Here is a 24,843-nt window from a genome sequence, read left to right as displayed (position 1 = left end):
TAATGAACAGCAAGTCATGTGTCCCGGAGGGCATCTGCCCTGATGGGTTTTGATTTTTACACTCTGTCAATCCCTGTCTAGCTTCTGCTGTGATTCCCCTGCAATTACAGTCCAGTCCCGTCAGGCCTTTTGTGCCATCTGCTCCGGGGCTGGCCTGTCTGCTGCCTGCCAATGTGTCATACACGTTTCAAAAGCATCAATACGGAGCGCACCGACTAAAGATTGGGCCATTTTACTGTCCATTATGGCTCATCATAGAGACTGGATTTTTGGCTCCCTGCCCCTAGTTTGACCGGTCACAACTGCCTTTTATGAGATCCTTAAATAGGCGTCGGAAAGTCTTTAGAAGTTGTACTGTGACCTAAATAAAGCTTTGTTTCTTTCAAACAATGATTGTTGTGTGACAGAACCACCATCGTTTATAGCCTTGCCAATCCCATCAAATCCACCATGTTGACGTGCGTGACTACTCTGTTGTCTGTTTGTTTAAGTTACCATTCAAAAGGTGAGGTCAAGAGAAGGTCTTTGGCCAGGAGTATCGCGGCTCTGCGCTCAAGCCGAAGACGAGGGTTTGCACAGGTTAATGACCCGTAGAGGGTGGAATGTCAAATGACTGGCAAGACTCAGCAGTAGTGACTCGTCTGAGGCGCCTGAGAAAATCAGACTAATGATTCTCCATTGCATAAGCATTCCATCGCCAGAGAGAGGCCATGCCCTTCACGTTTCTTTCTCCTTTCCTTAATTAAGTAGTCAGGGCTGGCCTTAGCTAGCCAAATATCCCAAAGTGGAGTTATGTGCTCAGCGTGTCCCGATGGCTAGCCTCGAGGGAAATGTCTTTCAGTGAGAACGGTAACCATGGCATGCCTATGGTCATTGTAGGCAAGGTGGAACTGTAGCATTGTGTTTATGTCAGAATAACAAATGGGCTTTTTAGGTCTATCCTAAGGCATCGCTATCTCCTACAGCAGGGGTTCCCAACCTTTTTGACTCCGAGGCCCAACTTTTTGTGTTTGTAACAAACAGACAACAGACACCCCGCTTATTTTAGCGAACCTATATTCCATTAGGCTAATTGAATCTATAATCCATTAATTCTAATTAATAAGCGATTGTTATGTGTGAGAAAAAGCAACATCGGCACCTGCCACAGGTGGAAGCCTAGAAAGAAATAAAAGAAAATCTAACTCTAGATATTGCATCAAAATTGTATGTGATAATTGTGTGCACCCGAAAACCACATAAATACACACTGAATTGCAGTAGGCCTAGGCCTATTTGTGCACAACAAGCAAGTCAGGACCCAAAAGATAGCATGTACTCAAAACAAGTGATGGAACATGCAAACAAGACCACTCAGCTAGGCCTAATTAAAATAAGTGATGCTTCAGATATGCAAACAAATAGGTTCAAATAGGTCAATATAATGATTAGAATAATTTAAATAATGAATTAAATCTGTGGCTGCAATCTATTATCGACATAAATAGCACCAATCATTCCTGGGCAGTCGTTTGAATTGGTAGCTGTCCACATAAAAGCATATCCACTCCAATGATAACGCACAAAAACAACACTAATGCAACGTTACTGACGTCCGTCGAATCCTATACATTTACGAGTAATCACTTCAGACAGCGTGTATTTTAGACACTGTTGTTTAATGGTATATGTTTCCTGCTCTCTCGCCGTCAAGCAAGGAATATGCGAAACACAATGTTGCCACTCGACGGTAAATCGTTAGAATAGTGTGGGTTGGCGACCATCTAACCTGGGGTTGCTTTCTGTTGGGTGCTTTGCATTAAGGTGATAACTTAAAGACGAGTTGCTTCAGTGACAGCTAAATTCAGCTTGACAAATGCTAGGCTACATACAACTTTAGATTTGTCGATTGTTCCGTCAGTTTGCCTCTTAAACAGAAACTTTCCGCCAAACAATCCCTCAGCTCTCCATCTTTCCCTACCGTCTCGGTCGCTTCTGCCTAACTGACTGCAGGCACCACCGGTTTCGTGTCAACGCACACCGGAAGTAAACAAAGTTGCGTTTACTGCATTAAAAATGTGTATCACATTAATCTCCGCCACAATAATATCATAGATGTACGCGTTAACTTTGACGTCCTTAATTAATATTGTTCTCAATTTATAATCAGTTACTCAGTCCGTGGCCCACCAATGGGGAAAACAAATTATCTGAAACATTTTAGCGGCCCAATGATAGTGCTCCGCGGCCCATGGGTTGAGAAACCCTGTCCTACAGCACCAAAGTTATGCTAGGATGCTAACTTCGAATTCCAGTCAAAGATCACGGTCTGGCATAAAACTGCATCAACTACTTTTGGAGCATTTGTCAAAGGACCTTGATTTGACCTTGCTAATTTGTCTCAATTGTGCAGACTTGTCTTTCACTGAGAATTTCCTGAGCAGGGAAACACAAGTTTGGACGGCGTTTTGTGGGGCCATGGTATATTTGCACAGGTGCAGATGATGGAGGTGGTTGGAGATGGGTGTTCTGTGGCATGCCCAAGAGGCCCAGCATCTGTTTGGGGATGTTGGGATATTTCAAGGGGAGCCTCCCTTTGCGACAAAGACCTCTGATTTGAGATGCTGGGGGGTCAAGCCCATAGGCCCTCATAAACCCCCTTGGGCAAAGTGGCATGCAGGTTCTGTCAGGCAGTAGGAATAAGATGGAGCACTGCCTCTTCACCTCTGTGGTCTCCGGGGTTTTATACTCCAGTCTCAGACCAAATGTCCATCTGCCATACGGGGCGACTCCAACGCTAGACAAACACAAGTCATATGAATGTGTTTAGTGTCTCCTGCTCTTATTTTCTGTTGAACCTAAAGCTGCAAACCTGTGTTTTTCACATCTTGATGATTACAGAGCAGAGTGACATCATTAGTGCGTTTACCTACTCATTTAAAGAGATGGATGGTACCCTGCGAGGCATTTCTTTTTTGTGTGTTGTTTTAGCTAATTACATCCTTCAAGAGCACGTACTGAATTTTCTACTGTCTCATACCTTGACATGGATACAAATTATGTTTGACTGCTTTTAATAACCCCTGTTCTGATATGTTTTTTGCTTTTTTGACCTGTAATATGCTGATCTTTTCTTGTGGTTGCAGGTGAGCCGGGTGTCGCAAAGGGGACAACGGGTGGAGAAGCTGACCAGAAGGTTAGTGTTTATTTACAGCATCTCCCCTGCAGAGGAACCCTGTATTCATCCGCTGAGCCTCTGCCAACCTACATTTGGCATGTGTTCAATGCTCTGGTCAAGATGCTGTGTCACATTAGAACGGTTGCATGTTCTTGGGATAGTCCTCATTTGAGGTTTGCACTACTAACGCCCGTTTTGTATTAAGGACATAGGAGAAGATTGCATCATGGTTATCCTGTTGAAGACGGTCTGTGGAGCAGATCTGTATGATGCTGGTTTTGTGGTTTATATTGGAAGATCCTTGAAAGAACATAATTGATCTGATACTTGACCGTTGTATCGGTCTTTGGACTGCGTTTTTATCACTGCTGAGAACCTGAATGTTTAGACATGCTCAGATGGGTGTGATATTTTTGAACCGTTTCCAAGGTTGTTCCTGTGGTACTCTCCACAATGTTGTAAAGTTTGGGGGAAAAATAAACTTTTATTATGCAGCCAACATTTTTGGACAGTTGGAGTAAGTTTAAGGGTGGAGGTTACTTACACAAATTGCAAGATTAAGAAGTCTTTTAGGATTTATATTTTGCCTGCCAAGACACTTTTTAAACTGTTGGAAGCTGTCCCATTGGGTAATCAGTGTTCCCCGCCTCTCCCTGTTTGTGGCAAGTTGGGAGAAATATCCTGACCATCATGTGAGACTCCCCATGATTTATTTACCATTGCTCAAACTCCCAAGGACATCCCACCACAAGACTGTCCATGTGTGCCGGCTTAATTTACACATAGTTTTTTTTTCTTCGACTGGAGAGATCTGTGGCTTCACTCCACAAACTCAATTTACGAGTTCTGGAGATTACTGGATTAAGGCCTCGACCAATCTCTGGGTGCTCTCTTAGGGGATCCTCAGTTAATTTTGGAGGATGGTGGCGGAGGAGGCTGAAGCTCTTTAAATTCTTGTTGGTGCAAAAAAATAAAGTTGTTGTGGTTGCAAATGTCAAGTCGACATTGCTATTTTTCCGTCGACAGTGCGACGTGTGAAATCGTTACTGACATACTATCAGCTCCCATTGTGATGCTTCATATAGAATGTTCCAGAGGACACCTCTCAAAGGACACTTGCAGTGCATGCTGGGTAAAAGCCTCCTGTGCGGGCCTGCACAGGAAGCCACCCTGCTCTAGACAGTGGGTCTCGGGCAAGGTTAAGGTTAAGCCGATGACATTTACTTTGCTTGAAGTTGCGGTTTGCAAGTGCTCATGCAGCAGTAGCTCTTCAGCAGAGACTGAGCATAATTGGTTGGAGTAGAACTCGGAACACCTGCTTGGGATTGCGGTACTGCAGTGGTGTCGACTGTAAAAAAAAAAAAAATAATAATAATAATATGTTCCTGAAACTAATAGCTCTTTGGGTGTCTGCCAGTGTCCACCACTGCATAGTCACATTTACAAATAGTATGGTCTGCATCTCTCTGTTTGTGTTTTTGTACCGCCAGCATCTCTCTGTTTGTTTCTTTGTTTTTTCTCTGTTTGCTCTGCTTTGTTGTCGCACACACACGATGGCAGCGTGGGAAGTTGATGCCGTGTGACAGTGACTGGGCATGTGAAAGCCCAGCTGCCAGTGGCGGTGGCTGAACAACACAGTCTGGAGCTGACGCGGCTCTGAGTGTGTCATATCTCATTGGGTACTGTAGTCTCAACCTTCACGCACACCCCTCCCCCACACACATGCACACACCGCCGTCGCCAGTCACCGACCTGGTTTCGCCACTGCCTGTACTAAGACTTTTACCTCCAATTTTTGTCTCTTCAGACAAAATTAATCTGTCTTAATTTCACGTTAAAAACAAATTCCAGCCGTCACATTCAGAGGAATCATCGGTTTTAGGGGCTCCCAGTTTATAATCTGACATAAGCAGCCATTACCAGGTATTATTGGAGTTACATGAAAAGTAGGATTTATTTTGTGTGGTAATCCAATAGAAAGTTACACTTCAGAATGAAGTGAAAAACGGCATTTCAAGAGCTGTGACGGAGCTTCTCTGAAAAAAACACGAAAAGAAAAAAAACAATCCTTTCTAAATATCTTTATTTTGCTTGAGTGATGTCCAACTTTGTAAAATATATTTTGTCTGTCTGTTTCTCTCTCTCTCTCTCTCTCTCTCTCTCTCTCTCTCTCTCTCTCTCTCTCTCTCTCTCTCCCCTCCATCCTTTCTGCTCATTGCAGTGTGATTAATGTATTCCATTCCTCTGAGGCAGTGTTATGTGACTAATGTCTGAGAGGACAGAGACAGGCGGGCAGTCTGCAGGGGTTGGGAGAGGTGGCCACAGACTTTTCAAAAAGAACATTTGAGTTGTGGGGTGGAGACGTAACAGTGCCTGGTTAAGCCTTTTATATGTGTAGTGACGGCGCAGTTGAAGTATTTAAGCTTCCCTCTCCTTCACTTTCACTCTGCCAAACACTTCTATCATGTGGTCAAATTGTATGACGGGTGATGCTCATTCATAGCCGTCATTTCGATCATGTCAAGGAGGTTTGGGGGATGCCAGATTGGCATATGACTATGTCTACAGTGAAACAACGTGATGGGTGATGTCACCTGGGGGAGGGCTGGGGGCGTGGCCGTTTTATAGGTACTTTAATATTTTATATACTTTTCTTTTCTACTTCAGAATAAACCCATCCTTCATTTTTGCACTTCTTTGCTGATGCTCCTTAAAGTGCATATTCATCTGCTCTACGGCTCAACTTCATCGCTGGGGAACCCCTGCAAATAACAAATAAAGTAATAAATATAAGGGATGGGCATTTCAAGCAAAAATGTGTGTGTACACACACACACCCACACACAAAGAGAGAGGCAGAGAGGGAGAGATGTAGTTGTGATAAACCTCAAGCCAATTCACACAAAAGATTTGTGACAAGTTGCAATGGTGTAAATGAATCATTGCAAGTCGTTACAAGCCGTCTGATTTCAGTTGCAAAAGACTGGTATGGAATTGGAGAACATAAGCTTTTAGAATGCTTACCTCACAGCTTTTCACTCAAGACACATAATGCATAATGGCAGAGTGTCAGTCAGAGGGGAGACAGAGTACTACTTATGAAATTTCAAGAACACCATTGACTACATCAGTCGAAAAGCAAATGCTAGGAAAGTCACACAAAGAAAATTCCACTGACTGCTGGCCTGTCAGCTAGTGCAAAAGCTCGTTGCTAGTTTCCAGTAGATGCAGCTCGACTTGTCACAAGTCTTCGGTCTGAACTGACCTGTATGATTTGCTAGCTTTACCTGGCAGAGTTTGCACTGCAACTCAGTTTCTTTTATCTTTTTTTATGGCTGTAGTAGTCTTTGGCTTTGCATGTTTCCTGTTTGTACGGTAGCATTTAATCTCGCAGCACCACACACATTTTATCAGCGCCTAGTAGTAACCAGCCATCAGCCTAACTACAATGTCCAGAATATTCACAGAAAGTCTGTAAAAGCAGTCAGTCTTCAGTTGCATCATCAGACTCTCATAACCTCGGAGTTCATGCTGAGGGGTTTGATGGTCTTGGTAGCCCTTGGTGATTCTCACAACAAAATCAAACATGTTTGATTTTTTTCTCTGCCCATCACTTGTGCCACATTTGAGTGAACTGCCTTCAGTGAGCTGGTGAATTGCCCAGGTGAATCTAGTTTCACTCCGGTATTGTTTATTGGCATAGTGTTACCTTTTAGTAGAAGAGCGCCACACTGCCAGTGCTCTGGATCAAATAACTTTTCTCTCTTTAAAGTCACTCTGCCATGGCTATGGGGAGTAAAACGAAAAGCAGATTTCTTGAAATCTATTATGTAAACTTTTCCTCAAGGCGTACATTATGGCTTACGTTTGAGGAGCCAGATTCCACCGAGAGCCAAATGACATGTATATGAAAGTAAAGACCGTTGAACTTACCCCTCTCAGACATTTCTCTTTTCTATGTACTTCTCTTAAAACAAGTGTGTGGCCAGGAAGAGTCCCCTTTTTAAATCTCTACACAAGTGTCTCAATTCCACAGCTGTAACTGCCACCTGTACTTCCTAGTCTTATGTTTTGACAGCCTAACACAAGTTTCATTAACCAAAGTAGTTAAATTTGACATTTTTACACTTGTAGAATGTGCCTGTGAGATCTTTCTCCGCTTCTGTTGTGGGATTTTGCAGATTTGCTCTCTCCCCTATTGTGCCATAAAAGATGCCTACCACCTTAACAAAGAGTTTCTGGGTTGCTGCAAACACTTGCCAAACTACCATTCTCTCCCCGGACTGCAAAAAGTCAGTGCCCCCACCGTTGGTACCACTGTTGCTTAGCAACCGTGGCAAACCGCAAGCTGTAGCGGTTTGCTTGTGGTTCACCTTTTACCTTGGTCTCACGGGGGCATCGAGCTGCCTGGTCAAAACATTCTTTGTTTGCCAAACTCCTGAGTGCCATTCTGGGTCAGTAACTCTGCACTAAGGGGGTGTGGTGTGGTGACACAGAAGTTGTGTCTGTTGAAAAAGCTTGTGAGGTAGGCTGGTATTTGATGTATATAAAGTATACAGTAGTGTTACGGCAGACCCTGAGAACCAAAGGTCCCGTAACATAAAAGGCCACGACTCTTGTTTGCGGGTAAACAGTAATTTTTATTATAACAAACACAGTGGTGGTTGCCTTAAAAGAGGAAGAGATGGAAAACAAAATGTCAACCAAAAAGCCTTCGTAAACGAAATAATGGCAGCAGCTTACCTGGCTCCCGTCAAAATGAAAAAGAAGGTGAGTCTTCCGCATAAACTGGCTTACCTGCACTGCCTAACTCTGAACTAAAAAAGTGCAGACAAACACAAACAACCACCAAGCAACTAAGAGTAGGCCAACGAAAAAAGGCGTAACACCCGTAAAGGTCTCAATTCAAAAGTCTCCGAACGTTCAGTTTGGATGTGAGCCAATTAGTCCAAGCGTAATCCAAAACAGGTTGTGGTCCTGGGGAAACAGACCGCACGCCAGTTCCAGAACAGTGAGCGCCTCCATCTTGGGAAGGGCCGGCTTTATAAAGGGCAAAGTCCCGCCCGGCAATAGAGACGAGGTCCGCGACCACGCCCACTCCACCTTGTCGAGACGTGCAGACCAGGGAAAACCACAACACCATAACAAGTAGATTTAACCAACCTTACTGTCAGCTGCTCATTTTGGCTTCCCCCTAACCCGAAGCTAGTTAGTTGGGTGTTACAAATTAGCGAGCAGTTTATGGTTTGTTTGCACTCGTCTCATATTGCTGTTTGAAAGTGATTCAACCCCATCTGCCTCTGCTTCCATGCATGTTGTTTGCCCAGTTCAGCAATTCAGCAATTAGCGACTTTGCTAGCAACAGTGGTTCTTGGCGTAGCAGTGGACGAAGATCTGTGCTTGCTCATATTTTCGGACAATATGCTGTGTATATATCTTCTCAATAGAAAAGTAATGTTTTGTAAATTAAATTTGATGATCAAAAATGGCCTTAGTGGCGTTTTTAAAGGTTATATTGAAAGTTTAAGCAGGGAGCTCTGCTGTTCTGCGACCTGTCTCCTCATAGTGCAACCGGCAAGCCCTGCTTCCATGCATGTTGTAGTTCAGGTGTGAAATGAAGTGTAATCTGCAGGTTAAACCTCACATAGGAAGTGGCTATGTTTTGGGCCGGGACCACTGCTTGAGGCAGGGAGCTGGGTGGCTTGGGCCCCCCTCCACGCCTTGTCTGGCCCCCCTGACCCAGGATGACGTCTCCTCTGCCCTGGGCCCCCTCCAGCTGGTTCGCCTCTAATCGCCAGGGCTTTTCACTCTGGATCTTATCTCGTGAAAACAAACGATGCATGGAACCTGGAGCTCTGCCCAAACACACCTCCTCTCACTCCCACTCTTCTCCTCCAGCTCTCCCTGCAGCCCCCCCTTGCTCCCTCAACTCTCTCTCTCTCAAGCTGGTTTCAATCAGCTCATAGTTAAACCCCCCATGGATTATCTGTAGAAGGTAGGGATTTTGTTTTCAAATATGGCTACATTTCATTACAGTCAAGGAACTCTGGAAGGAGATGTATGGTCCACTTGCGGTGTAATTTGCTTGGCTTCAGATTTTCAAAGGTGGACTTTAGTCTTTTGACTTTTGACTTTATCAATCGCTGTAACGGCATGCTGTCTCGAAGTCTGTACTTTTTGTTTGGTAAAAGTATGTAGGCAGCATTTCAGCAATGTATGTATACGGACATACTGTATTTACGCACTTAAAGTCGGAACACTCTGTTCTTCCCTACAGATATTAACGCCTTCACCTGTGAAGGGCAATGATACCTCAGCATGCCAGGGTAGTTTTATTAATAAACAGCAATGTGCTGCAAAAGCTGGATAGGGTATGTAGGCGGTGGGTGCTGATGAAGACGATACCCTTTGCTAAAGGCTTCCTCAGCCAAGTGTGTAGCATGATTGGAATATCTTTGGTAATTATATTAGACAGATGGGACTGAAAGAGAGCAGGGGGCTGAGGGGGGGCTTGGCAGAGGGATGTGCCACTCGGGTCAAGTTCACACATCTTGGCAGCCCAGCGCTGTCTCCTCCTTCATAAGAGAGACTACTCTGTCTGAATGTTCTTTCATACACACACATGCTGCTATCTCTTTTCTTATCTCTCTCTCTCCCTCTCTCTTACTCTCTCTCACCCCATCGGTTCATCTGAATCTGCGCGTTCTCTGCTGTTGACCCCGTACACTTAATGCAATAAAGCGAGAGCACATTCTCTTGTTCTCGATCAGTCCTCTCCTGCCAGTGAGCTCAGCCTTATAGAATGTTCTGCAAAACAGTGTGGCTCTGTTTTTGCTTCTGCTGCTTGCTAGAGGGGCAGATGTTTGGGATCTGCTGGGTGGTGGCAAACAAGGATGGAGGGGCAAATGTTTGGGATGTGCTGGGTGGTGTGAGGGTCGAACAGAGTTCTTCGCTCTGTAGATCCTTCAGAGGGGTGTTTCCCTGATGAGCAGCAGCTGTCTAGTTGTGTGTTAGCTGTGTGCTAGATGCTGGAGACGGTCTGTGTGTTTGTTTTCGTGTGTGAGGCTAGAGAATAAAGTTGGAATAGAACACTGTTTTGTTTTAAGAGTTCCAATAAGATGAAAAGGCGTTCCTCGTTTCTGGTGTTTATAAGATCCTGATCAAGCAAGTCAACATCCCTGAGTGTTCTTGTCTGGTCACGTCTTTGCTTGGCCTTTTGGAGTGTTTCGTCAGTTTTTTTTTCAGACATTTTGTTTCTTTTCTTTAATTTTTTGAAGTGCTAAGTGCTCCTAAGTGCCTTTTTGCTGTGCTTCATCCGGTCACAAAAGTTGCACAACTCTGACATAGGCGTTGACTGTAACTCCGCAGGCCCCTCCCAGCACACACTGCGTGCGGGGGCCCCCGGGGCCACCTTCTGGATCTCAGTCATTTTGATTCTTCTGCTCTGTCTTCAATGTCTTGGTTAGTTAAGAGATGGCTCACCACAATCAAATGTATTGTGCGCTGAAGTTGTTTCCTAGAAGTGCTATACTCAGAATCTGTAGTCTTCTTTAGCCCCCCCCCCCCCCCAATAAGTGCATGAAAAAACTATACTCATGGTATGCAGTGGACTAAACTGACAAGGCAGAGGCTTGCCTCTTCTATCATTACACAAGTGGCTTACTGACCAGGCACAAGTCGTCTAACCGGAAACCACAAGGTAATCTCCCCGTAAATATGTGAGCAATTGTTTCATTCTGTAAAATGAAAACTTATTGTAAATTAAACTGTGTTTACTGTAATCTACAAGCATTGCTAGCCTAGAATCCCTACCATATTCCAACAAAGAGCTATAACCGAGATAAAACAATGTGTGTAAAAGAACAGTAGCCTTGTCCTGAGTACAAATGATTTGATGATGATGATCAAATTTATGAAACCAACAATAAAACTAAATTTGGCAAAACAGATAAACCAATTTCATAGGGGCCTTCTGGACTTGACTTTGATATTGAACAGTAGTCTGGGGCTTGGTGTGGGGTGTACCCTTTGTGCTTCAGCCACAGGACAAGATATGACTGATTCCTCTGCTCACTTGATAAGAAGGTGTGGGAGTGCCCTTAACGTCAAGGCAGAGGCAGGGGAGTTGAGTTTTAGTAAAGCTGAAGGTGTTGGTCTTATTTTGGAACGAGGAAGCTAGAGATGAATTTCAGCCATGTTGTGTTATGTTTCCTTCTCCATGCACTGCTGCCATTTCTTAGATCTTCGTAATGAATGATGTTGAATTGTACCTTTTAGTACATATTTGGGACATGGGATGTTTATTCAAGATAAAGATCTTCTGTCAATGTCTGTTTTCTGTGGTCTGGCAAAGCAATCAGACACGAACAACGACTACAATTTCAGTGCAATCTCTCTTTCCCCGGCTAGTGAGATATCTCTCTCCCACGTCCTTTGTCCAAAGAAAAATCTGCAGTTTATTTAATTTCACTATCCTGTCTCGCAATTCAACAGGGAAGAGTTTTGCAACTGATCCCAACAATCATGCTGGGAAGTTGCACACTATTTTGCTTTTAGTTTATTTAGTGAATTCCTTATCATTAGCTGATCATTTAGCATTGTGACAAAACAAACTTTAGAATCAATGCCCTTATCATCTCTTCTCATGTTTCCAAAAGATTAAACCTAACGTTGTTTGAAATGATGGATGGTTATGGTTTGAGAAACTGCTAAAGTGCCACCATGGGAGCTTAACCCCCCTTCAGCACATACAAGTGTTTGTCAGTCCATTTCATCTTTCTCATTGGATAAGGTATTTTTACAATATTGGAATTTTAGCGAGTGATTACAGAGCCCTGGAAGGTTGCAGAGATAGATCTTACCTCCCAGTCTTTCCCCTTTTTGAGATACCTATGACTTTCTAAAGTCTGCTAGCTTTCTTGCTCCAAATATGGCATGGCAGTGTTATCAAAACTACACTAAAATTACCACAATACTGTTACACTAATATGATCAGAACACTGTTTCACTCATGTCACCTTAACTTCTGAATGTAGGTCTGTCTGGTGTCTTTAGCATTCAGATTATAAGAGTGGCTTTGGCTGGCACTAAATATAGCTGGCAGATCACCACTTGAGGAATGCCACTTTACAGATATAGCTTGCCTGGCTGACACAGGTCAGTGAAGGCTGTTCACAAGACATGAGACTCTTCACACTGGCATACCCCAGCTCTGCTCGTACACCGCATTGGACCTGAAACTCTAGAGCCAGACCTTGTGGTCAGCGTGGATGAAAAAAGAGCTGTGGTATCAGTGGTTGGATCACACAGTCAATTATTCATTCAGCCTAATATTGCCTTGAATACACCCACGGGCAATGAACCCTATCCCAGCATTTATCCATCCAGGTCATTATTCCACTCTCCCTATGTTGCTGTATCGTGACCAAAGTCTTTACTTCTGAGTTTGTCCATTTATCACACACCTACACACATCTGGATATATGCTCATATGTATAGAAGCAAGAGACACCATATATTTGACTACCATACCATAAACGGCAAGGGGTCCCACTTATGACAGATACTGATCCCCACAGCATGCCGACTGGGGCCAAATGCTGAAATATGAAACATCCTCAATTAGCTTGGGTCCAAACCAGTGAAATGTTTCCTTGAGATCAGGACACTTGAAAGCCAGTTGAGAACCATGGACAGTAATAATTCTTCTGTGACTAGGGATGCACCGATACCACTTTTTTACAAACCGATACGAGTGCGAGTATTTTTATTTGTGTACTTGCCGATACCGATTACCGATACCGATACTTCCAAGATTTGGTTTCCATGAAAGATTTTATTTTATCCTCTGCAGGTTATGTCAAGCCTATAGTACAACATTAACAGAAGGCTATCCCAAGCCAAAAATAAACAGAGCTTTCTGGTTTTAACAAAAAAAAAAGAGTCAATATCATCACATTAGACAAAATGTAAATATAGACAGATGGCAATTCAATTTGCTGCATAGTTAACAACACAGTCTGCTTAACAAAAAGTGAACAGAACTATTCCTGGATAAGAACATGAGCACAGTTCAGTTACAAAAGGATCAACAACCCTCCCCTTCTCTCTCTCTCTGTCTGTGTGCGTGCGCGTTTTTTCTTTTGCAAGACGTCAGATTGGTTGCTTTGGTCTCTTGCGCGACTGGCATGAGTGAACTTTGCACTATGGTGCGTCTTCAGATGTTTAATCAAATTTGCTTGTGTCAAACGAAGTACTTTCCTTTCTGCCCCTCGACACTGTAACAGTGCAGATCTTACACTGTGCCTTACTCCTGTCATCATTTATCTTAAAATGAGTCCAAATCGCCGTTAAGGCAGCACAACGGTATAGCGATTTCTTACTAGAGTTGAATGTTGACAATTAACTGGGCTAACCTAGCCAACATAGCGATCACAATAACATTGCAAAGAAGTTAACGCAAGAGCACTTAATATCAGCATCAAGCGGAAAAACGAAGAAAAAAAAACGTAATACTAGCATCAAAGAGTGTTAAAACAACCTTGCTAACATCGCTAACGTGATGTCTTGCTAGCGGCTACTTGCTAGCGGCTGTTTATGACAAACTAGCAAGTCAACAAGATTCCTAACACAGTCAAACATCGAGCAACTGAAACACAAGACAAGGCAGACGTCCTCTTTTACCCTGACATGTCCTCCTAAATGCGTCCGGGTAAAAGAGGAGAAAACAAATACATTCCCGTCCCCGTCAATCAACCGTAGCAAATGGCAATCATATGTTTTAGGCGCAGCGTCGCTAATGACAGTAGGCTAGCCCCTACACTTTGCCTATGTAACAGCAGTTCTAAGTTTACTGCAAAACATAAAATAGCCAAATATAGCACTTACCTTTACTGGAGGTCGTACGTGTTAAGTTGAGGTTGAACTTGAAGTTAAAATCGATTCAATAACAGCTTGGATACGATGTGTGGAGGTGGCTTGCGTAAGCTAACGGTTTCGCTAGCTGGGTAGCTTGCTTCCGTTAGCCAAACTAACTTACTATATGGTTTTGTTTGCCAAACCACGGCAGACAAAACGCAAAAATAAACTTCCGTCACGTTGTGCACAAACGTGGACCTTACTTGTTCACAACAGTGTTTAAGGTATAATTACTTCGTTGCCCTAGAAGCTACTTTGCCCACACCAGCTATATTTTTTCTAAAATCTCTATCAGTCTGCAATACCGCTCTCGGCCTCTATGCAACTTCGGCCTTCTCACACCTGCCAGGCATAGACAATAGAGGAGAAGAAAGCACACGCGTTGATACGCAACACTGGGTATCGGTATTTGGTATCGGTAATTTAAAACGAGTACGAGTACGAGTATTTTAACGAAGTATCGACCCGATACCCGATACTGGTATCGGTATCGGTGCATCCCTATCTGTGACTATTACTGCTACTGCGGGGCCTACTACCAATGATTATTATTATTATTTGTAGTTTCAGTATTCTAGTGTCATCTATAGTTTCAAAATGTGAACGTGCTTCATGGAAACGGCTTGAACTTGAACTTTTCCTCTATTGTGGGTTTCAGTTGTACGCACTTATGAACTTTGCTTGAAAACACAAAGCCTTTATCTAACAGAAAGCCCTTTGTTAGAGCCGTAAATGACAGCATGTCTACCCTCCATGCATCAAAGACTTCGACTTTGTAAGGTCAATAAAAGACTGCTTTGAAGTCTCCACATGCATTTACTCAATAGATAGTGTGTGTGCAGCCTGTAATTGCTTTGGTGCTACACATCATGCTTATAGTGTGCTGTTTAGCATGATGATGTTTAATTTGGTTGTCCATATATGTGTGTCTGTCTCTGTCTTTCCCTCCCTCCCCCCCCCTGCTTTCCCCGTTCTGTTCTCTGTTGTATTCTCTCTGTCCTAAGAGCTTCAGCAGTGGATATACTAAATAATCCATTCCTGCCACACATTTTAAGACTGCTGTATGCAGAGAGAGTTTCCACAGAAGAATGTGCTAATGCTAGTCTAGCTCACTCCTCCTGAAGGTAGCAAGGGTGTTGTCAAACACAAAGGCTATACCAGTCTGGTATGTGGTATCTGGATAAGGCACAAACAACCACATTTTTAATGTGGAGGTAGGTCATCCCATGGCAATGTTTGGTTTTAGCCTCGTAAACATTGCATTTGGTGGAACAAGACGAGAGTGTTTTGGGTTTCCTCATGAGAACAGATGTTGGGGGGCGTTCTGCCCTGTCTAAGACTCTTCGTGTACCCCTTGAATAATTGATCGGATATTGATTTTTCTTTTTTTTTTTCTTTGAAGCGTTCTACACATTAAATAAATGGTAGCTCTTAAGAAAGCTTGTCGGTTTAGAAAACCTCTAAGGGAAAAAGTGTAGACATCATTTTTTTTGTTTTTTTTCCCCACCTATGATTATGGTTTCCCTTTTACCCCCTCTGCGTCAGCAGTTGTCAAATCCTTCAACGATTTTTGCACACACTTTGCAATTAAAGAGGCATTTTAAGGCCACTGACTGGAAGAAGATTCAGTCAGACTTTTATTGCCATGACTTATTTAGTGGCAGTTTCTGCTATGTGTTGGTAGTTGACTTGCCATCCTTGCATATTAGAGTTACTCTCGGTTGAACTGCAGGCAAAGGGTAGGAGGATTAGGGCACAGCAATTGGAAGGTGATAAACGTGGCCATTGTAGGACCAATAGAAAGGTCAGGTTATGCACCAATGGCCTACAAAGCAAGCTATTCCCAGAAGGCTGTTGGAGGTTTCTTGGAATCTTAGATGCTGAAATGTCACTTTGTATCGCCGTAGCCATTTCTGAGAGTTCAGGCTCTTGTGAAGAAATGCTGAAAGTGTCTTTTGTAACGAAATGGAAGTCAAGATCAAAATCGAGGAACACATTTATGGAAGTTGACTCTTCTAACTAGGTTCACAGAGCAAGTCATTCAGATGCTAATTCAGTGTCACTCCAGCTCGGTCTCTTTGTGTGGCTTCGGTTAACAAATTGTCCTCAGTGCAACCATACCCCAGCACCAAAAAACTTTTAAAACACCACAAGCAAGTGGGATCTGCTTATTTACAGATGTGGGCCTAATTCCTTTCAGCCTTCCTTGTGTGTGTTAGCACATTTTAAAAGTCAAAACAGTACTTTGGTTCCATCCAGAACTTTGTGCATGGCAAAATTAACATCATTTTTACAAAGACGTCTGATCCACAGGTGTGCGCAATAAACACATTTCCCCTAACGTCTTATTTATACTCTTTGCTCTCCGGTTGTCTGTGTTAACAAATGAGGCATGAACACACAGCCAGCCCCTACAGAGTCATAGCCCAGGAGCTCATCAGAGTGAGGTGAATTTATGGCCACGTCGGGAGTGGGCCTCCAAAATACATTAAAAATATCCTCAAGAGCTTCAACCCCTGTGCTCGGTCCCCCCCTCAGTTCTCCATAGAAAGTCCAGCTCCTAATGAGAATGAGGGACACTAGGAAATGTACTTGAGCCCACAGTTGGGCTTTGAAGAGATTTGGGAAGGACTCTGTGTGTGTGTGGGGGGGGAGGGGGGTTAGTTGGGACACTGGGGTGGCTGGGGGTTGGACTGCCGGTCACTCTGAAAGCAGCTGTGTCTGTTTTTTTTTCCTCTCTTCTTTTTTTTTGTACTCCTCCACAGCCTATTGTTCAGACTCGCCAATCCTTTGGGACCCATGAAGACGGGCTTGAAAGAGGAGGAGAGAGTGAGGGAGAGAGAAGGGCGGCGGCCAACTTTTAAAAAAGCAAGAAAGTGAGGGGCTCTGCAGTCCTGTAACCCTACAGTCCCTCTCCTTCCTCCCTCCAGTTGTAATGAAAATAAATGCTTGAAAAAATATGTTTCCTTCACAGAAAAAGCCCTTAGCTTCTCCATATGTGTGTCTGGAGAATTGCAATCAGTGGTAAGTGCCCCCCACACCCCCCACCCCCAAACCAAACCACTGCCACCACCACCACCAGCAGCATCCACCTCCCACCACTCAACAGCCTAAGCTGCTTTACTCTTGCCAAGCAGATAAAGTTTGTGTGTGTGTGCTATCACTTGTTCTCCTCCTCCCCCACCCTCTCTTCACCTCTTTTCCTTTGGAGGGAGAGAGAGAGAGAGAGAGGGAGAGAGGGAGGAAGACAAAGGTTCCCTCCCTGAGCTGGAAAGAGGCTTGATTCCAGGCAGAGCCAGCCATTGGTGCCTGCTCACGATCAAGACAAGGAAAAGTGTAAAAAAATAAAATAAAAAAAAAAACTGAGGGAGTTGCTGAGTATCTTGTGTGAGAAGGAGAGAGGGACAGAAGCGGACAAGGCAGGAGCAAAGGGTTTTGCTCTTCTTGTGAATGAAGCTCGTTGTGTAAATAAGGTTGGTGTTTTTGCAATTTCTTTATTTCACTATTTCATTCAGGGAATTTACAGAACTTTTAACAGTGCTGAGCTTTACTTCTGATTGGCTGTTGCTGTGAGTGATCAGATTGTTGCATAGTTTGTGAAAATGTCCTCCAGACAGACAGGCATTTATATATTAACACTTGTCCAGCATCTTATGCATGTTTTTATTCCTCATGCAGCATTGCATCCATGTAAGACAAGCGGTTGGTTAGTGGCCATTGTTAAAGTCAGTTGCCTTCTAGTTGGCTGCCCTGGCGGTCACGGTGACCCCTGGATTAGATTGATGACTCAGTTGTTGATTGAGGGCTTAGGAGCCCCTCCTGTTGGCTCGGCTCCTGTGTTTTTGGAAGGAGAGATCTCAGACGGCCTTGCCTCAGGGAAGCGCTGCTCTTTCCTTGTCCCCTGTAGTTCCCCTTGGCCCCATTGTTGCCTGAGGGCTGTAACCCTCACAGAGATCCAAGCAGGTAACGCAAAGTGGAAGTGTGTGTGTGTGTGTGTGTGTGTGTGTGTGTGTGTGGGTGTGGGTGGGTGTGGGTGTGTGTGTGTGTGTGGGTGGTTGAGCAACTTCGAGGGGCAATAGAGGACCCTTTAGTCCAGTGGTTCTTAACCTTATTGGAGGTACTGAACCCTGCAAGCTTCATCAGTGCATTCGCCGAACCCTAAGTAATTTGAAAAATAAAATATGTTTTCTTCAAAACGTAGGTATGTATAAAAACGGGCCGACATTGCTAGTGTGAACCGGGCTATACTGTGTGTGTCTTGACCCCTGCCGAACCCCTGAGGGTGACTCAACGAACCCCTGGGGTTCGATCGAACCCAGGTTAAGAATCACTGCTTTAGTCCCTTTCAACCCCATCTTTGCCTGAAGGGCAGATCTAATCAGTTAAAGCAGTTACAGTGGATATAAAAGGGTTGAGTGTTTTTGTTGTTGTTGTTGTTTTTCCTGCGTATATGGATCGGAACTTCTAAGGGCAGTGTGTGACCTTGATGGGTTGATACTAGGAACACCGCTTTTCTTTTGGCAAGACGTCAGAGGATGTTCGCCCCTCCCTCTCCGCTGGGCCTCCCTCATGCAGTCGCCTTCAAGGATCAGACGTTAAAGATTTGGGCTAAGTGGACTTGTCAAAGAGGCCATTTGTCTTTCAAAGGTCTCTGTTTACCGACAGAGTGCTTAAGTGGTGATGAAGAGATGAGAGCGGCAAGTCTTTCTTTTCGTTGTTTTGTGAGGTCTCAGATGAATGCGCTTCATTCAGAGGATAACTTGCTGTGAAAACGGCTCTGTCCACATGATAGCATTTGTCCTTTCCCCAACCCCTCTTGCCAGCACTGTCCGCCACAGCTGCTTTCCCACTGCATGGTACCGGCTCAACTCCACTGTACTCACTTTTGGTACCAGGTCATTTTTTTTCCACTGCAGTTTAGTAACCCCCCTCAGTGTAGCTGGTTGTCATAGCGACACCGCATGAAACTGCCCTGTTGTCTGTATGTGGCAGTTTTGTCACAGCAAAACACAAATTCTGTTTCAGAAGAAGGGCAGCTAGGCAAAAGAGTGCTAAAAGAAAAATCAGAGCTCAGATGACAAGGCAACTGGTTACCTAAAGGCTAAGCAAGAGGGTAAGCTAACGTTAGCGTGTGTGATGATGATTCTAAAGACGATTCTCTCTCACCAATGAGTAGTCTGAAGAAGTTTCACGTCAGCTTTTGGTGTCGCCTCAGCTCGCTTGGAACAAACAAAACAGTCAAGTCAATTTGAGCCAGCACCACGCAGCGAAAAAGTTAATGTAATTCTGTTATTGTTCAGTGACTGTTATGAACAAGACGTTGATTCAACTAAAAAAGATACTATACGAACACTCAAGACAATCTACAGATGATACAAATGATCTATAAGAATGTAATTCTATAAGACTATCTTTTCTCCTTTTTTGTCCCATTCCAAAGGAATTCTCTGATCTCCCATAAGAATCCCCTTGACTCGGCCTCAGTCATTATCCTGCAGTCTTCTACCCTAGTGGGAGTTGACTACTTGATGGTAGAGGACTTAAGTAGCATCCTGCTGAGCCCACTCTGAATTTATAGTTTTGAGGGAAGTCTCTTGTTTTTCTCGATTCACTTCAGTTACAGACACAAGTGTGGCTTGGCTGGCGCTTATGTCCTCCGGCAAGACCTGTAAATCAGTTTACTCTACAGGGCTTTCAGAGAGCACGTCGCCAGTTAAGCCTACACTTATATCCCTAAAGCTTAAAAGCCAGACATATATTTTTGTAAGCTTTAATGTGACAGTGATAAGATTCAAGTATACACACTTGCATAGTTGGTGTGTTTTTCTTTTCTTTTTTCTTTTTTAATTCAGCCATGCCATCTTCTATTAGTTGAATGAACTGTCAGCTGAAGCAATTTTAAGCTTTTGTAATGAAACAGTTCATGTTCAAGTTCAACATCAGGCATCAGCTGATAACCACATTCTACCCTATCTGGCCTGAATGCAGTTTTCTTTATCTAAAGCGCATTCAACCAACTGGGCAATTTTTCCATGCATGCTGTATCCTGCAGGCTGAGAAGAAATGCAGTTTTATAGGCTCAGTGGAAGTAGACCTATATAATGTAATTGGTCAAATTGCCCAGTGGTATATTTCCCTTAAATGTCGTGTTTCAACTGTAAATGTTTAAAAATGTATTTTACGTAATGGTCAGTTTATTTTTTATGATTTAGCCGAAGGATAAAATCGAGGCCTGGTGTAGTTTTGACGACTCGACTACAGATGTCGGCCCTCACTCATCACTCTCCTCATACTTACATCCCTCAATCTCGTCTTTAATCTTCAAGTGCCACAAAAAAAAAATCCCTCTGCAAGATCCACAAACATTCTGTGTTTAATTTACGTCTCCAAGCTCTGCAGCATGTCCAGTGTAATTCCTCTCATTTCATGTTGGATGTCGTCAGTCGGTTCACTATTCCCTTAGATCTCTGGGCGAAGATGGCTTGCAGGCACATATGATGAGTGTTACTCACGCCGCCTGCCAATCAGACGGGGTTTATGTAATATGCACGCTGGCGGCCATGTTTGTGCTCAAAGCTCTTGGCTTGGCTGCCCGCAGTTATGTCACTCCAGCAGCATGGCTTCCAGCTGTTCGCCTCCGTTACAGTCACTTAACCAACACATTCACAGAGGCATGGGGAGCAACACACACACACACACAGAAAGACATACACACACACAAACAGACAGACAGCAACACTCACACTGCTATACTGTATGTTTGTGTGAGTATGTGATTGAACATCCAGAGTTTTATTGTGGTAATCGTTCAGAGGGGTGAGTTGAGCTCTCACTTAAGAGCCTGCCTCGGCTGTTTCTCTCACAAGTGAGGGGAGTTTGGGGGATTTTGGGAGGGATTCGGAGCCGGGCCCTGTGTAATTGAGTCATGTTTGAATAATGAGCGCCATTAAATGGAACCAAATGTGTTTGGGTTGGGTTGGGTCAGAAAGAGGGATTTAAAACATGGGGCTGTGATGAGAAGCTTGCATACTTGTTGCATGATTGCAGGTGTTACCTAGCCCATGTGGTAAAATAACTTTAGAAACTATGTTTTCACAATGGGTAATTCCTGGATGATCAACATTTCAAGGGTCACTTTAACCTAAAAAGACTTTTCTTTCCATACATGTATGTATATATGTATGTAAGTATTTTTTGGCTTTAGAATTGTGGGTCAGATGAAGTTAAGTTAGCATGCTAAATGGCCTTACATTTTAAACACTCTCGTGTCAACGTTATTGTACTACAATGAAAGATGCAGAGCATATCCTCAATGTTATTATTTTTAGATCTTTCCACTCAAGGGTATTGTGCTCTTCCTGAGTGTCTAAAATGTTACCCAGTCAAGTCATTCCAAAAGTTGCTCTCATCTGCTCAACTAAATTATTTATCTCTGAGGAGATGTTTAATTTATGTCCTTGCTTTGTATTGTGAGCATATTAAAAGTCAGATGGAGGAATCTTGCAAAATGTACGACCAAGTTTTGGCTGAGGACGGTTTTTGATGCATGGTCAACTGGCTCAGTGATTTGTGGATAGGGTTGGGGGGTCTGTGTGTCTATGGGTGTGTCTCCTGCGTGGGTGTCTGTCTGTTTTTGTTTTAGCCAGGGGCAGGGCGCTCCCTCGCCTCTAGTGACGTCCTCTCCTAATTCTGACCTCAAATCCACGGCAGGCTGACCCACAGGTGGACCATTTCATAAATCTGCTCTCCACTCTCCACACCCCTTCAAACAAACAAACTCTTGGCTTTCCGTCACGCTTTAAGAGCAGCCATTTTGACTTGCAGAGGGTGGTGAGGTAATCAGTCTGTGAAGCGTCGGCTTATTCGTCATGTAGACTACCAGATCACCAAAGGTACTGAAAGACATTTTGCATTTGCCTTTCTAAACTCGCCGATAATTAAAACATCAGTGATTTTTGCGTTTTGCTCTTTAAATATCGTTTTAAAGCTGCAGTTGTCCAATGCCAGATATCCTCATTTCCTCCTCTTGTTATGATATTTTTGTCTGTCTTTACTCATTGCATCAGACATCGCTTCTCTCTTAGGAGTTGTTGACCTGTTGCTTAACGGCTTGAAAAGCTCCCTCCCTTTGTATCTTAATCCATTCCCCTAGTGACGGCAGTCTCCACCAGTTCTTGTAAACTATTTTTTTTCTAACAAGACAGATAAGCAAATATATTGTGTTGGGAGAGGAATGATTGCACCAAGAGAGGATACAGGAAGAAGGATATTGCTTTACGTGTCCTGGCCTTGTGAGTTCCTGGATAACAATGGATGTTCCCATTTTTCCACGCACCCCATATCTCGGTGGAGATCCTGGAGGCCTGATCCTAGCTCTCGCTGCCCTTTTTTAAAAGAATCTCTATACGACAGAAAAAAAAACTGACATCATGGAAGCCTGTGTCTCAGACGTGGGCAAATATTGACCCTTGGAGTAAAGGCTTGCATACCGTTGGCGTGGCCTCATCGGCTGAAGTTTCCTGCCCACTCCGTTTCCTCCTCAATCCCACGTTTATTGGAAAGGCACTAGCTTAGCCTGTGACAAATAGAGACTTGCTATAGCTTTTGAGTATTAGGCAGTAGTAAAAGCACAGTTAGGAACACAGGGTAGTTGACACGGTGAGCTGTGTATTACTTTAACTTTTGTGTTAAGGTTATATGTTAAATGCCATTCCTATATTTAGGCATGCTTCCCTTGGCCCTTGGCAGCCATGTTGTGGTACCCACATTGGTTGCATCTTTATGTTAATCTATGGCACAGTAGGCCTGAATTTTCAGCCGGTCACATTTCTGTCCAATGTCCTGTCATTCATGGGTCTGGTAAATCCATTTTCGATTAAATGGGAACCTTCTAGAGAGCGGTCCCCCAGGACACGGCCGGTGGGACACCAGCAAGGCAGTGGGCTCATTGAAATGGCCTGCGGGTGTCCAGGGGGTTCATGCAGGACCCAGTGCAGAGGGATTACTAAAGTTTGATCAGATCAGTCTGGCCTTAAAAGAAATCTGATCGTACACATTCCCCATCTGCTAAGAGGGGAAAATGGCAGCTCGTCATGGTTCACCCAAACTCCCTCACTCCCTCACTCCACAACCATCCCCTTTAGTCCCTTAAGAGGCCGCACCTTTTCTTCTTCTTCTTCCTTTTCTTCTTCCTTCTTTCACTCTCGCTCTTTCTTTTTTTCCATCCTTTCTTTTTATTTGCGGGGGCTTTGTGCAGGCAGGCAGCATTAGGCCTGTTCTTTGAAGGAGAATGGCGGGAGAGGAAATGAGACTCAGAATCCCCCCTGAAAAGGAGGAATGCGAGTGGCGTGAGAAGAACCCTGCAGTGGCGCACTGAGCGCGCTCAGAAACTGCGGAGCAGGTAACGCTGACAGCTCTGATGAAAAGCCCTTATCGAGCGCATGGAGCAATCTGGAGCCCATCTGCAGATATTTGGAGAAGGAGGGGGGGGGGAGGAGGAGAGGGCAGGGGACTAAGAGAAGGAGGGAGAAGAGATGAAAAGGAAGTGCACTCAGTGCTGGATGAAGAAGAAGTTGGCATTTGTGAGTGAAAGAGACAGAAGTAGGGGGAGGGGGGCTGAGGAGGAGGACCTGCCCTTGTGCCTTTTTTATGTCTGTCTCCTTCCTGTATTGATCTCTTAAAACTCACTGTGACTGGCAGGCAGTGGAAGCTGCATTTCCCCCCTCAATCCTCTCCCTAGTCCCATTATGGGAATATGAAAAAGCAATTTCTCTGTGGAGGAGATTAGGACCAGGCACTCAGAGTGGATTTAAGACACAATAATCTTACACACACACACACACACACACACACACTCTCTCACTCTCTCACTCACTCACTCACTCACTCACTCACTCACTCACTCACTCACTCACTCACTCACTCACTCACTCACTCACTCACTCACTCACTCACTCACTCACTCACTCACTCACTCACTCACTCACTCACTCACTCACTCACTCACTCACTCACTCACTCACTCACTCACTCACTCACTCACTCACTCACTCACTCACTCACTCACTCACAAAAATGTAAGAATCTGAGTGGTCCTGACTGTATATTTTTACGTGAGCAGACACACATGGTACGAGACCGGATGGAGTGCTGGTTGGCAGGAGCCCAGATGGACACAGGATGGGGGGGGGAGGGACCGCAGGTATTGTTACAGAGGTTACCAGTCCCAGCGCTAAAGAGATCTGCTGCTCTGCAACACCCACACCCCAAAAATCTGGCTCCCATTTAAGTCCGAGGTCCCCAAAGACGTCAGCCCAGATTCCTCCAGCATTACAGCAGATGCTGTGTAGCTGTGTGTGTGTGTGTGTGTGTGTGTGTGTGTGTGTGTGTTTGCATGTGTGTGTCTGCATGTGAGTGTGTACACATGTTCCATTTTTTCATCATATCATGTATCACTTTTCAGAGTCAAGTCTCGATCTCATTGTCCAGGGAACGCCCAGGTTTGTAGAGACTGAGAGAGACTGAGTGAAGAAGGACCGAGATAGAGAGAGAAGGGTACAGTGCATTCAGAAAGTATTCAGACCCACTTTTCAGATGTTTTGTTGCAGCCTTATGCTAAAATCGTTTACATTTAACGCAAGCAAAAAAAATTGATTTCTTCTTTGCAGATCCTGTCAAGCGCTGTTAGGTTGGATGAGCACCGTCGGTGAACAGCCATTGTCAGATCTCTTCAGAGATGTTCAATTGTGTTCAAGTCAGAGCTCTGGCTG

At 44.1% G+C, this 24,843-nt stretch overlaps 1 protein-coding gene across 2 annotated transcripts in view; it reads left to right on the top strand.

Annotated features, from left to right (window-relative positions):
- Positions 1-24,843, top strand: part of add3a (adducin 3 (gamma) a) — a 108,329-nt gene that overhangs the window by 20,704 nt on the left and 62,782 nt on the right. The window contains exon 2 of one of the 2 annotated variants that reach the window (XM_080837971.1): positions 3,126-3,175. The gene's annotated coding sequence lies outside the window, so the exon portion shown is untranslated. Of the gene's footprint in view, positions 1-3,125; positions 3,176-17,475; positions 17,548-24,843 lie in introns of those variants that run through there. The other variant, XM_080837970.1, reaches the window with a different exon arrangement.

This window comes from Sprattus sprattus (assembly GCF_963457725.1).
Source record: "Sprattus sprattus genome assembly, chromosome: 1".
In the NCBI taxonomy this organism is placed as follows: Eukaryota; Metazoa; Chordata; class Actinopteri; order Clupeiformes; family Clupeidae; genus Sprattus; species Sprattus sprattus.
Note: the sequence above shows the minus strand (reverse complement) of the source record. Positions and strands in the feature narration are given on the sequence as shown.